Source organism: Dryas octopetala, chromosome 9, assembly GCF_963921425.1.
Source record: "Dryas octopetala chromosome 9, drDryOcto1.1, whole genome shotgun sequence".
NCBI lineage: Eukaryota > Viridiplantae > Streptophyta > Magnoliopsida > Rosales > Rosaceae > Dryas > Dryas octopetala.
This window is the reverse complement of record NC_141374.1, coordinates 8,826,201-8,838,802: the sequence shown is the minus strand read 5'-3', so window position 1 is coordinate 8,838,802 and position 12,602 is coordinate 8,826,201. Positions and strand designations below refer to the sequence as shown.

General features: G+C 36.7%; 1 pseudogene; it reads right to left on the bottom strand.

Annotated features, from left to right (window-relative positions):
- Positions 1–2,164: 2,164 nt before the first annotated feature.
- LOC147273726 (disease resistance protein RPV1-like) lies at positions 2,165–8,923 on the bottom strand (annotated as a pseudogene).
- Between the last annotated feature and the right edge of the window lie 3,679 nt (positions 8,924–12,602).

The following is a 12,602-nucleotide window of genomic DNA, read 5'->3' as shown; positions in this document are numbered from 1 at the left end:
GAGCACATTCAATATGGCAATTGACATATGTTCTACAACAATTTAATTCCGATACATGCTTCAAAGTTAGCTACTCAAAGAATCAAAATATCAGAATTCACATAATATAGAGAAACCGAAATCATCACTCTTGTAGAAACTGAAAAATCCATTCAAACTTGTTTATAGAATTAAAATCATGTTTAGGGCTTCAAGATTAAGCCCTAACTAACAAGAAATTAGTTACTCATGTTCTTGGATGAACTCAAAAATAAATACATAAGAACTGAAAATTAAAAGAAGAAAGGAAAAGAAAGAACTCGCTGGCAGCTTTCTCCTCTTGCCGTTGCTCTCCTTAGGACGTGATTCCCCTTGTATGGGGCCTTGGCTGGCTTTTTATATGACTTACATCCAAGTCCTAAACCCTAAAATTGACTGAAAAGTCGTCCAAGAAGTCTTGGTAAACAAGGAATCCAAATAGGAAAGTAAAGATCACAATTCCTAACTCCACAGGGAAATACAGCTCAGCCCAATTGTCACACGATTTGGGGATCTTCAGCCTTCTAGAAAAATAAGTAAAAATATATTTTAGAAAGATAAATGTCTTATCTTTCCAACCATATATGGCACGTAACTTGGAAAATTTGGGAAGGCTTTCGTTTCTTCATATTCACGTAACATGTACGAAACTGTCCTGTCTGCACGTGGGCTAACTTTACTTGTAAAACTGTACCAATTGGCTCGGTAATAAATTCTAGAAAAATCACAGATTGAACTTCAAGGTGTTAGCTTTCATTTCCAATTGGCCTTGCGCTAAAATTCCTCCGAAAAGTTGATTTTCCCGTAAAAACCTTCTCTGAGCGCAGAAAAGCTGAAAATCAGAAGAGTGAAGTAATAAGCCCTTTTTAAATCTAATTCTTCTACAAAACCTAAGTAAAAAGAGTACATGAATGAGTATATTTATGGACTTATCAGTTGCAAGTTTATCGAGCCAAAAAGTACGGTCATTTCTACCTCAACTCTTTCAATGGGTTCTAACTTGTACTAACTCTCAATTTCAACTAACTGGCTGCCCGGCCAAAAGATACTTTTAAATGGTCAGTAAAAAATTGATTGACCTGTTATCTTTTCCAATAATGTGCATCCGGACACTTTCAGGTGTTGTACTCTTGGTAACCTTACTAGCGATTTGAGCCCCGTACACTCATAAAAAGATAGTTCATATGCATCGAGCCTTGTAAGACCTCTAATGCAATCTGGTAGGCAACAAACCGGGTCTGAGCTTAGATTTAATCTTAACAATGCAGATAGGTTACCAAAATCCTTGGGAAAATCGTCATTAGATCGATCGAGAGATTGCAGTTATGACTTAAATCCACTAAACTGTGTGGTATATATGAAGCTAGCCCAAACGATTTCTGTAATCAAGTATGGATCAATATTGGAATCTCATTTAGCATTAATGCATTTCTATTATATGGTGGGCCCTACATGCATGCTATGAAAGAGAAATCGATCACATGTGATAGTCACATACAAAAATTTCTAGTATCCGTAAATATATTCTTTCCCAACTTCACTGATGGAGCTTCCAATCACTACCTTATTATCCTGCACTCAAGCAAGTGACCAGAAACAAACAAGCCCATGGTCACAACTAGAAAGTACAAGTGCAATACAATCAATCAAACTCCTCTAGTATCACACCACAACCACTTGCAGTGCAACGACCTCCTCCTCATCATCATTATCACTTACAACAACCAATGGACTGAGTAATTGCGATCATGATATCACATTAGCTAGGCAACTTGCTAGTTTCTTATAGAAAGATGCCAAAGCTATGTTTCAACTAACTTCTATATATATTATTCTCTCAAATCTAGTTTATGAGTCTTAAACCTGATCATGCTAATTAAGGACTTAATTTCCAATGTAGAAAATATAAAGATATAAATGCTTCAAAAATTGTAAGTACTGATCGAGATTTTAGGTAATTCTTCTATTTGTAGCCTAAAGGATAAAAACATTTCAATACTCTGATCGACCAACAACGGTAGAATAACTCTACCGAAAAAATAATCGCCAAGCAATAAAACCAACCAAAGATTTATCTAGTTTTTCAAATATACTTTGAAATGAGAGCCATAATGCAAACATGATCACTATATCAAATATAAGAAATTCATGGAGGGCTGGTGGTCTGTAGCTTCTTCTTTCGCTGAAAGAGAGAAGAGCAAGCAACCGAAGGAAGAGAAAGAAAGAATACAGCGGCCATGATGAGCACCTTCCAACCTACACCATCGTGGTTATTGTTGTCCCTTTGTGCTTTAATCGCGCCATCAACATGTTCTTCTTCTGCTTCTCCTTCTTTGCCTATACAACATACAAATATCAGAAAATTAATTGCTCACATACAAATCTGAGAAACCTTTTTGAAATCAATGTGGATAGATTTGGAAGTGTTCAATGGAGTATAAAGTATAAGCCATCAATAACCTAAATAAGAAAAATAAACTTATGATCCTAATTTATCAACGATGTCATTATAGCAGGAATAAAATCAAATGGGACATCATTGGAACCACACACCTGTTATTTCATCGGATTCCTTGATGAGGCATTTGAGCCATTCCGACTCCCATATATCCATATATGCTATTGGCACAGGTGGATTGCAGAGGAAGTATATTCCTGGCATCACCTGATAACTTGACGTATGTACACCACAGACATTTCGATAGAAAGGAATATTTGTGGTATTTTTGTGTTGGGAACTCATCGTCTCTTCTTGCTGGTACACAAGCTTGATGCCACACTCCTTTACCTGAAGCTCAGATCTCGTGAATACTGAAACTGTCACTTCATCGCCACCTTCCAATTTATTCCCAAACTTCCAATGACTTAACCATATCATGTCTTGTCCATGACCCGGAATGCCGAAGTATAATGGGCCATAGATCCACTTCAGACCCTTGCTCTTATTATCAACTTTTATGATTATTGGGTTTGGAAAACGACCTTTGAATTCATCGATCCTGTCAATGGTAGATTGGGCATAAACAGAGAAGACGTTCAAGCCCCGAATCCTTTGATTTGGAAGTGAAGGTACAGTAACAGATACGGAGGACCCTCTACTTTTGTGGCTGAATTGGCTTGGAACCTCACTACCAGGAAGAAATGTGCTGAATATACCGAGTTCATGAAGTACCTATACCATTGAAATCAAAACATTAGGCAATTGTCCTGCATATTATATGAAAAAGAGAGAGAAACAAAAAACCTGGATGGGACGCGTCCTCCTATTCCCAGTTAAGGCAGACTCCATGACCGTCTCTGTGGGTTGCAAGTATATCGAGCCAAAAAGTTGGGTCGTTTCTTCTTGAACTCTTTCAATGGGTTCTAACTTGAACAAGGACTGAATTTCGACTATGTCACAGTAGGACGCCCGAATGGTGCGTTCAGTTGGTGGCTGCAAACTTGATTGATATGTTATTTTTTCCAATAATGTGCATCCGGACACTTTCAGCATTTGTACTCTTGGTATTCTTACAAGCGATTTGAGCCCCGTACACATAGAAAAAGAGAGTTCATCAAGTTTCGTAAGGCCTCTAATGCAATCTGGTAGGCAAGAAATTGGATTTGAGCTTAGATCTAATCTTTTCAATCCAGATAGGTTACCAAAATCCTTGGGAAAATCATCATCAGAGAGATTGCAGTTTGCAAGACTTAAATCTACTAAATTTTCTGGTAAATGTGAAGCCCAGACAATTTTTGCATTTTTGCTTGGCCATAATTTGATCTCCCCAATGGTAGTAAACAGTCGATGTATTGGAATTCCATTTGCTTGAAGCTTTTTCAAAGAATTCATCTTCCACATCTCCATTATTGGAAAGTTACCAAAATTTGAGCAGCCAGATATGATAAATGTTTCAAGGCATTTTAACCTAGAAATATTCATCGGAAGCTTTCTAATGATTTTGCAATCTTCCATATCCAAATGAACAAGTCTTTCTAGGTTTCCAATGGATTCATGGACATCAACCAAGTTTGCACAATCTTTAAGATTCAAACTCTCTAGATTGGGGACGGGTGAAAAGTCAGGGGTTTCTGTAAGGTTATGAGAATGACTAAGATTTAGGATCTTCAATGATGGAAGATACTGGTGACATCAAGAAAAGATGAAAGAAAGGTATGGAGTTAAATCAAATGAATTAATCATTGAAAAACCAAAACAATTAAAGAAAACTGACAGATATTGTGTAGAGTAGCATACCTTTGTTTTAGTCCAGACTTGTTTCAAGCTACTATAACACATTTCAAGAGCAACCAGGCTCTCCAGAGGAAAATCATTGGGTAAAGAATCAAAAGAAAATGCATTCCAACGCAACCATCTTAACTCTGTAGGAAATTCTCCATATGATCCATTGAGTTGTACATGACTAAGCAGGAGTAGTCTGAGTTTATGCATTTTGGTAAATGCATTGGTTTCCAAAATTACCTCATTTGAATTTTTTGAAAGAGTGTATGCAGGATGCATTTCCATGTTCAAGACAAGACCTTCAATTGTTTGCGTACCCTAATAACCAGAAAAGGAAAAACATTTGGATGAGTTAACCAACATTGCATATGCAAAAAAAAATAAATAAACACCTAATACACTATACGGTCCCTTATATAATTAAGAGGAGCATATTTCATATATATATTTCTTACATTTTTTTTTGTCAATACTTTGAAAGAATCATTATGATGCCATAATCTACTACGTTCTTCAGGCTCCATTGATTCTAGGCGAACAATTCCTCTTCCCATGTCCCGAATCATGTCATGCATTTGCACCTTGTTATATTCATCAATTGTAACCAAACATCTATCAATGAGGTTTTGAATGCCGATAACTGTGTAGAAATCACAACTATCTAGTATTCTAACAATAACATCTTTGTCCATTCCAATAAAGAAACATGCAATGTGGAGGAATAAATTTTGATCATGGTTATCTTGCAAAGAGTCGTAGCTTATTCTGAGTTTATTCATGATTTCACCATTTGGAATAGCTTGCAATTTGTTCAATGCGCTTTCCCATACAACTATACTTTGCCCAGAAAGAGAAGAACCCAAAACTTTCAAAGCTAATGGAAGTCCTCCGCATAGGCTTACTATCCCATTTGAATATTTCATGTAATCTTCATTTGGATGGTCTTGTCCAAAAGCGTGCCAACTAAAAAGCTCTAGTGATTCACTTTTACCAAAAGTTTCAACATTATGCACCTCAATAAATTGGTGGCGAGCTTTTAACAACCCTGCATGGCTGGTTGTTATGATGACTTTACTTCCTGGATAAAACCGACCTTGCAAACTGAATAATGCGTCTAATTGGTCCACATGATCCACATCATCAAAAACAAGAAGAACTCTTTTAGAGGTAATAGCATCTTCAATCTTCATCATTCCCTCACTAATAGTGTGTATTTTCACTTTTCTCCTATTCAAAACATCAAAAAGAAGTTGTTTCTGCATACGAATTAAGTCATTGGGTTGTCTTGAACCTTCTCTAATATTTTCAAGGAAACTACTTCCTTCAAATCTTTCGAAATTTGAATTATATACAAACTTTGCAATGGTTGTCTTTCCTATACCACGCATCCCATGAATGACAAGTATGCCAATATCAGTTGATCCATCTTGTAACCATAAATTAATGTTTCCGACTTGAGAATGGATTCCAATCAAATGCGAGGCAACACTTAAGGGTGTGCGACTTAGTTTGTCTTCAATCACCTTAACAATTTTTTCGATAATTTTTGACTCATGCCTAGAAAATGTAATCAAAGTGAAAAACAATTCAAACATGTCAACTTGATGACTTGAAATTATTAAATTGTAAAGCCTCATGCCATACAAAATAAATATGTAACATGGCAAAATTGTAATATATGTTCAGACTTCAAACAATGGACAAAAAGAAAGAAAAAAAACATGACAAAATTGTAAAGCCTCGTGCCAATAGCTGATGTGATGGAGACCATAGACTATATGAAGCTTAAAGTAGAGAAGAGAAAATCAAGTCATAATTGAAAATTGAAAATTGAAAAAGAAAAAAAAAAAAAAAAAAAAAGGAAGAAGAAGAAGAAGAAAAGGAGCCCATCAACCCAAAAAAGCAAAATCGAAGAGGGAAAAGAAAATTGGGATGACCCATCAAAATAAAAAAGCCTTACGTGAGAAAATGAAAGGTTTTCTTTGGTTTACTTCTAGAGAAGAGATGTGAATGGTTGAGGCTACAAGCCCTACAACACAATGGAAAGGGAAAGAACAAAAATTGAAATGAGGGTGAGAGCTGCACGCTGAGGAAGTGAGAGAAACTAGGTATTTCTTTCATATGGAGTTGTGTGATTTAAGGACCTTCAGAAGGGGTCGGTGTGAAGATTAGATGAGTTTTATAAGCTTCACTTGATGAACAGTTTTTGTCATCTTTAGCATTGGGTTCCATCACTATGAGAAGAAAGTTAAGGATCAAGTTAGAGAAACTTGGAAGTTACAGAGCAGAACAAGTTGAGGGTAATTTAGGAATTAAAGTAATAAAAAGTGATGGAGGAGTCTAAGTGGAGTTAGGTCCCATTTGGGGTTGCTGTTTAGGGAAATAAAGCGCTAGTGCGAGTATCGCTTTCCTTTCTATCAATCTAAAAAAAAAAAAACATAAAATCATGTACAAAAAAAAAAAAAACAAAAACAAAAAAGTAAATGCACCCTTCCTTTCCCACAAAGAGAGAAACTTGCCTGTCAGTATGACGCCAGGTCAGCAATTTTGACTTGGTGTCACAACCCAATCAAGTAATTAAGGACACCTGTATCTCCCTCTCCCACTTCTCTCTCCTTCTTTCTCTCCCCCTCCCCTCCCCGCCCCGCCCCCACCCCCACCCCCACCCCTCCTTCTGCCACACCTTCTTCCCCCACCCCCATCGCTGTGTCGACCCACCCCCTCCTCACCCCGATCGACCTACCCCTTCCTTCCCCACTTTTTCCTTTTCTTTTTTCTTTCTTTCCCTCTTTTTTTCTTCATCCCCGACTTCTCTTCCTTCTCTCTGCAACTCACCGATCACTCTCTCTCTTGGGTCGGGGCACCCCTTCCCCCTCTCTTTCCTTTTCTTTTTTCTTTCTTTCCCTCATTTTTTCTTCCTCCTCGACTATATCTTCCTTCTCTCTGCAACTCACCAATCACTCTCTATCTTGGGTCGGGATTGGGTGTGTGGGAGGGAGGTGGTTGGGCCAGGCTTAGGTGAAGGAATGAGAGGGTAGGTAAATTGAAAATCATTTATCTATAAAGATTAGATGGTCAATATTTCAACTTATTTTATTAACCATTTAATTTTTGTAAGTAAATGGTTTTCGATTTAATTAATTTTTTTCAAGAATACTCCTTTAATGGAGATCTAAAAAATAAATGGTTTGAATCATTAAAATTCTACATGGAGTGGGTCCTATTAAATACTTGTGTAAAAAATATAATATCACGAATCCACCTCCTCTCTCCCACAAATCATTATGGGCATTGTTCCAAGGGTAATTGCAAGGGTCTTATAGACTTATAGCCACCCGGCCTCCACCATTTCTCCCAAACCCCAACTCAGAGTTGAATAAATTAAATTTTATTTTTGAGAATAAATTAATATTAGAGTTCACGCATCCAAGACTAGGTCAAACTTTAATTTTTTAATTAATCTAATAAATCTAATATAGACCACATTGTATATGCCAATTGCGCTAGTAATATTTAACCTCTTTTGATTCTTCTATGATCTGCATTAGGATATATCATATTTCGTATGTTCTTCTCTTACCACAATGCATGATATGTTTTTTTCTAGCTATCTGATAAATTCCAAAATGATATGTTAAGAATTTGAATGTCATTGACTCTAGAAAGAGATCTAATCAAGCATCATTAAAATTAAAAATAGTAAAGCCCAAGTGGTGAAGGTGAGTGGAATAATGGTTAAGATTATACTAGATCCAGAATTCGATTCCTTTCAATTAATGTAACAAAAAAAATAGTAAATTAAAGAAACCCCCTTCAAAATATTATTTCCCCAAACACTTACACTATAATAATCCTACAGACAATTCTCAATTATTGGACCCTTATTTGACCCAATCATGATCTGAAGAAGATATATATATATATATATATATCACACTAAGTGTTTTAATAAATTTAAGGGGATTCTTTTTCTAATGGGAGAATTAACAGCAATTGAAGAGTGCCGCAATTTGTTTTCAAATATTAACTACATAATGACACAAATTGTAAATAGTAGCTAGAGATCTAATTAAGGGAGTGATTTTGAATATAGATTATAACTATTAAAAGAAAAGAAACGGTTAAATCACCCAATTAAATGGAGTACTAGTTAGAATGAAATGAATAATTACCCATCAGCTTGATTTTGTAAGACCATCCCTGCCAGATCTGCGACTTGTGTAAGCGCTGCTCTCCATCCCTTGATCTTGTATGTTTCACAGATTGATTTTTCTGGTGTCTAGCAAATGCTCTTGCAACACTTCCTGTCTGCTTCCTGAGATGAGATGGATCGACGTGGTAGAAGACCGGTAAAACGACGTAGTCGTCGTCGTTGGAGGTCCTCTTGCGTTCCAGAATCATCACAAGCTCGTCAAGGCACCATACGGAAGACGCGTAGTCTTTTGAAAAGACAATGATGGAACTTTGTGACTGCTGGATGGCTTTCCGGAATTCTGGTTTCATATCTTGCCCTCTCTCAAGTTCATCGTCGTCCCGGAACGTGCGAAACCCTGCTTTGATAAAGGCTGTGTTGAGGTGGTCAGAAAAAGTCTTGCGAGTGTCTTCGCCCCTGAAACTCAAGAACACGTGATAATTAGTACTGAAAGAGGAAGAGGCTTCTTGAGGTCTAAGTGCAAGGGCCATCTAATTAACCCAACAATAACCAAACAGCTCTAGCAGCCTTGGAAGATATCAAAGTTTGTACTTCTAACTTCTTGGTGGTGGTTTCCAATGGAAAACCGATGGTGTATATATACAAATTACAAGCATGCAGCTCATGCATGGGTCCTCAAAATCAATTATTAATGTATTTTATTGGAAATTAGGTCCCATAATACGTTCATTTTCCTAGTAATTCTTACCACAGATGCCAGCATCATTCATGCGTCTAGTGTATTATAACCGACGATGGAGTAAATTAAGAATGCAATTATTTTATTTATTTCCCAATGCTTACCTATATACAAAATAAATTTATGGTTGTTCTAACCGGCCTCTTTCTATCTAAATAAAGTGAGGTTTTATCATAAATAAATAAATTCAAGGCAAACAAGAATCCAAAAAGAAGGTCAGTGCTAGAGTGCCCTAATAATTGGTGCTTTTTTTTTTTTAGTCCATTAATAATTGGTGCCTTAATAATTGTGCCTTAATGTCTGGACAAAATAATAATTGATAAAAGAAGTAGGTGTTGGACTCTTGAATAGAAGAAGCAGGTATTGGGGTCTTTGATTAGAGAAACATTCAAAATTGGAGACTTGGAGTTAAGAAGATTCAACATGGAGACTTGGAGTTGGCCGCACTACTAGAAAAATCCCTTTCTATAGCAGCCAAAAAAATGCTATAAAAACCATTTCATAGCATTTTGTCAAATGCTAAGTAGGTCATGCTGTAGAATTTGTTTTGTTTTTTGAGTAAATTATGCGTTTGGTCTACTTATTATTCCACAAATCCCGTTTTAGTTTATAAATTTTTTTAAGTTCCATACTAGCTAGTCCACGAATTGTCTAAAGTGTTCCATTTTAGTCCAAATTGGACAATTTTGCTCCTCAGTTTTGTACCAATGAGTTGACTTTGAGGGACAAAATTGTCCATTTTGGATCAAAATGGAACACATCAAATAATTCGTGAACCAATATAAAACTTTAAAAAATTTATAGACCAAAACAAGATTTATGGAATAATAAGTGGACTAAACGCATAATTTTCTCTAGTTTTTTTATAGCATTTATGCCATGCTATGAAGAAGTGCTACGAAATGTTATTTATAGCATTTTTTTTAATGTCGTTAAAAGATGCTATTAAATACTATGAAAAGCATTTATTAAATGCTATTTGAAAATCTATCATAGGTTTTACATAAATATTTTAGTATAACATTTAAAAAATGTTATAAAACGTTGCATAAGAGATTTGGTATATGAAACCTCCATAGCATTTCTATCTGTCACATATTTTATTGGTTACAACAATTGAAAAAAGGAAACAATCTTTATTCTTTAAACCTCATTTAAGAAGTTTGGTGAGAGAGAGAGACATTCAAATGCGTATAACAAGCCAAAAGGTACAACTACAAGTCTACAACAAGCGTAGCCATAACTCCAAATAATTATATTAATTTAATTGTGATGTGTTTATTTGAGTATGTCACATAAAATTAGGGCACATATATAGATGGTGTGCCCTAGTGTGACACAAAATCATTTCCTGATAAATTTTTTTTTTTTTTTTTGCCAGGACTGATAAAATTTTCCTTAAAGGAAAAGATTTTATGTCACACTAGGGTACAAGATCTATGTGCCCTAATATGATGTGGCCAAATATTTTTGTACACATCAATATTTATATATTTGTCACATCAGAGTAATATCATAAGCGTTAAAAGACTATCTTACCCTACCATTATTTAATAGCTGAAATTACTAATTAATCAACATTAGAAACAATCCAATGGTCAATCTAATATCCGTGTTTAGCCACCAATATGTCTGCTCTGTTGTTGTTAAAAGAGAGGGCCTAGGTTAATTTATTTCAAATTATGAGGAATGTTTGGTGCCTATGGTAGTATGGTGGAAGACTAGGAACTGTGTGGGGGCGGGTATTTGGAATTAAGTTTAATCAAATATGAGATAGAATATTGATTTTGTGTTGTGAGTGATCCATTGTTAAGGCCTTGGGTATTTCGTGGAAGGAAAGCAAGAAAGAGGTCTTTGATTTTTTTTTTTAAAAATAAAATTTTGATTGATTTTGGCCGAGCACCATTATTACTAGCTCTGCAAAGTGAAGAAGAAGAAGAGAGATAAAATGTTGTGGGCAATTTTGTTTCCTGGCTGTTGTGAATCTTAGGGATGGCAAAAATCCTTGCGGGTTCGAGTTTCCACTGTTTAAAACACAAATGGGGATGATAAATAGGGGCGGGTTCGGATTCAGGGATTTATGTGGGGACCCGGATCGGGGGTGGAGTGGGTATGGTATAGGTTCTCCCGACCCTGAACCCACCCCCGATTATATATATATTATCTTTATTTTTAATATATATATATTAAAAATATAAACACAATAGAAAGTGGCTCACCTGTGGTTCTATATAGTCCATAATTGGATCAAAGTAAAAACGAAATCCTCAACTGAAAATACAGGTATAGTTAGAATAATTTTGCTAAAATTTTATGGAGAATAAAAGTGGGGAGTTTTTGTTAAATGACCCATTAGGTAGTGCTAGAGTGTTCTAATTGTGCCCTCATTTTTTTAAGGGGAGGGGCTATTCAGACCATCCAAATATGCTGAGTTCACCACCCCATTGATTTTTTATCCTTTTTTGCCCATTTTGCCCCTACATAAAAAAAAACTCACCCCTCCAATTTTGGCCCGCCACCCCTCCCAGCCCTCTCCGCCGCCGGCACAACCCACCCAGCCCTCTTCGCCGCCGACCCACCCAGCCCTCCCCTGGCCCGATCTCCCTTCTCTCTCTCTCTTTTCCCTCTCTCTGCCATCTTTTCTCTCTCCCCTTTGTCTGCCTCCCTCCCTCACCGGACCACCATGGGTGGTCGGCGAGACCCCATAGACCTCCAGATCGGGGGTCGCGCCGGCCACCCATGGTGGTCCGGTGAGGGAGGGAGGCAGACAGAGGGGAGAGAGAGAGAAGATGGCAGAGAGAGGGAAGAGAGAGAGAGAAGGGAGATCGGGCCAAGGGAGGGCTGGGTGAGTTTTTTTTTTTTTTTTTTATGCAGGGGCAAAATGGGCAAAAAGGGATAAAAAATCAATGGGGTGGTGAACTCGTATTTTTGGGTGGTCTGAATAGCCCCCCCTTTTTTTAATATCATCAAAATTGCCACATAAGCTTATACAAAGACTATTTTAACCATTATTCAAATCTTGCAAAATCTAAATGGATCTGAATGCGATCTCTATTTATTTTCGGATCAAGATCCTCTGCCTGTAACAAGGGTGCAGTTCTCTGCCTTCCGAGGTATCTGAACCGGCTAATTAATCTAGTGGTATTAATAAGGCCACCTCAGCATAAAGTATTTTATATCAAAATTACTTTTACAACCTAACAGTTTTTTCTTTTTTAATTTTTATGGATAAGCTAACAGTTACCATGTTCACCGCCTCTCTCTCTCTCTCTCTCTCTCTCTCTCTCTCTCTCTTCGATCTTTGTCTCCTCTCACATGGCCTTTAAGTCATCAACATTCATGATCCGATAGAGAAAGAATATTTCAGGTACTCAGGGCTAGGCTTGGAAGAAAACGGCTCAAGATGAAGTTTTTTTTACTGCTTTAATTATTTCTGTTTTCTAGAGGTTCTCTTAAAAATTAGAATGACT